This window comes from Colobus angolensis, unplaced genomic scaffold (assembly GCF_000951035.1).
Source record: "Colobus angolensis palliatus isolate OR3802 unplaced genomic scaffold, Cang.pa_1.0 Scaffold5, whole genome shotgun sequence".
In the NCBI taxonomy this organism is placed as follows: domain Eukaryota; kingdom Metazoa; phylum Chordata; class Mammalia; order Primates; family Cercopithecidae; genus Colobus; species Colobus angolensis.
The window spans coordinates 3,428,612-3,431,256 of record NW_012118487.1 but is presented as its reverse complement, the minus strand read 5'-3'; the positions used below and the strand labels follow the sequence as shown (position 1 = coordinate 3,431,256).

The 2,645-nt window shown below is 49.1% G+C and overlaps 1 protein-coding gene across 1 annotated transcript in view; it reads right to left on the bottom strand.

Moving 5' to 3' along the window:
* ENPP6 (ectonucleotide pyrophosphatase/phosphodiesterase 6) overlaps positions 1 to 2,645 on the bottom strand; it is a 125,975-nt gene that overhangs the window by 88,675 nt on the left and 34,655 nt on the right. The gene's annotated exons all lie outside the window — the stretch shown is intronic.

Sequence of the window (2,645 nt, the reverse complement as noted above, 5' to 3'; positions counted from 1 at the left end):
TCTCCTGCCTTAGCCTCCCAAGTAGCTGGGATAACAGGTGCCCACCACCATGCCTGGCTAATTTTTGTATTTTTAGTAGTATAGTTTTTTTTTTTATTCCGCCCCCGGAACTCTCGGTTTCTCTCTCTTCTCTGGCAGAGGCCTCAGTTCATTTCCAGTCCCAGTTTCCAAACTGACAAGCCCATATACATCTCCCTGCTTCAGCAAGCCAAGATCCACTCCCCTTAAAAATCAGTGCAGGGTCATAAATCACGTTATTTTTTCCCTCTTGGAGGGATGATTAGAGAGATAATTCATGTAACTGAATCACATAATAATCACGGAATGAAAGGCAGCCATTAGCTTCATTAATGGAGAGATCATACCTTCCCTGCTTTCTTCTACACAACTGAGTTGATGTCATGGCTGATTCTATGGCAGAAAAGCCCTTCATCTGGGGCTACCACCACAGAGGGGGGCATTTTATCACCGACGGGAAGAAGCACAGCCATCACTAGCACAGAAATCTCTATGTTGTTAACCTGTGGGCCAAAAACTAGGCAGTCTCCCCAAATGGAAATACCATCAACAACTGGAAAGTCTGTGATGAGATCTTGTTCTGGAGTATTGAGAAACAGGAGTCCCACTTACATCAAGCCGTGGTCTTTATTCCACCCCAAAGGTAGAGGGAAACAGCAGTGTGGCGTATGAGAACAGAGCCTGGCCATTAGAGGACCTGGCCAGATCTGCTATGAACCATCACTCCACGTAACGTCTTGGCCTGCTAGGTGCACTGGGTCAGATGTCCACAAAAGTGGCAGGTGTTTATGAAGGGAGAAGGAGGTTGGAGGAGAGGAAAGGTGCTGTGTAAAAAAAAGGTACAAAATAATCTTCTTTTTCCTTTGTACAGATGGAAGTCTCACTATGTTGCCCAGGCTGATCTCAAACTCCTGGCCTCAAGCAATGCTCCTGCCTCAGCCTCCCAAAATGCTGGGATTACAGGTGCGAGCTACCACACCTGGCCCAAAATAATCTTAAAAGTTGTGTATCATTATTATTGACACTGAACGGAGAGTTGGAGTGGTTGAGTCAATATCCCAAGGTCATGTAGTTGGCAAGTGGTAGAGTTAGGAATCCGACTTCAGAAGCAGCAACTTTGGCCAACAGATCAAGGCCTCTCCAAGCATCATCTTCATCATTACAGCTAACAGGTACCAAATACTAGGTCTATACCAAATAGGATGCAAGGTGCATTGCCAACACTATTTGCCGAATCCTCACACCATCCCTGTGAGGTTGGCACTACCATTACCCTCTTTTTGAATAGGAAAGCAGATGGAAACAGTGAGAAGTTCAGTGTTAAGTGGCTTGCTCACAGGGACTTGGGAAGGGTGATGAGGTATGAGTGTGGGCCATTCAACGTGGGGTAAGGCTTTTGAGCAGTGTGCCATATTGCATCTCCAGTGGACCACAGTGAGCACACCTCTGGAGGCACTGAACTACAGGAGGGAAAAGCCATTGCTAAGGATCAGAGTCCTAAACACCTACTGAATGGGGCCACTGAGCTACGTTGGCTCCTTGGGTACTCTCATGCTGGTGGGGTCTGTAGAAGAACCTGTTACAGTTGATTGAATCTTTATTAAAGTGACAGTACAAGAATTTTAATCATGAGAATTAGCACAGGACCATGAACACATCAAGGCATAACAGAAAACTATCAGCAAGACATCTTGCTGCCCAGGCCCTGAAGGCACTATACAGAAGAAATGTGGACAGGAGGTGGAAACCTGGGTCTTGGCCTCCTGAGACTCTGTCTCTAACTACAACCTTCTGAAGCTCAGTTTTTTAATCTCTGAAATGGGCTGAAAGAATCTCACCTCGTGATTGAGCTACCCTGCCCAGAAAACCACTCGGTTTCCCTGGATCCGTGCAAGCTGCAGATCAGGAGATCCCCTTGTGAACCCACACCACCAGGGCCTTGGGTCCCAAGCACAGAGCTGTGCAGATTCTCCGTGGCCACTCAGCTGGAGACTGCCTAAGACTCCAGCTTAAGAGTTCCCAGGGGGAAGGGTTGCCACCATCACTGTAGCTCCAGTCTGCCATTTTCCTCTGCTGATGCCAGGGAAACCGGTGGGTTTGGACTCAGGAACAATTCCCCACAGTGCAGCACAGTGGCTATGGCAGATCCTGACCAGGCTACTTCTTTAGGTCAAACTTGGACCCATCCCTCCTCACCAGATGGGACCTCCCTGCAGGAATTTCAGCACCTCCAGGCATGGGGTTAGGGATAGAATTCTGATTTCCTTGGGATGGAGCCCCTAGGGCATGGGGCAGCTGCAGTCTTCATGGATCCGCAGACTTGATCTTTCCCCTGCTGGCTCTGAGGAATCTGGGTAGTCCAGACGAGTGGGATTCCTTCCAGCACAGTGCACCCCCTCCACCAAGGGGCAGCCAGAATGCTTTGTTAAGCGGGTCTCTGATCCTATGACTCCTGAGGGATTGAGACCTCCCAACAGGGGTCACCAGACACCTTATACAGGAGCATTCCCACTGGCATCAGGCCAGTGCTTCTCTGGGATGGAGCTCCCAGAGGAAGGAGCAGGCAGTCATCTTTGCTGTTCTGCAGCCCCCACTGGTGACACTTCCGGATGTGGGAGGAACCCAAG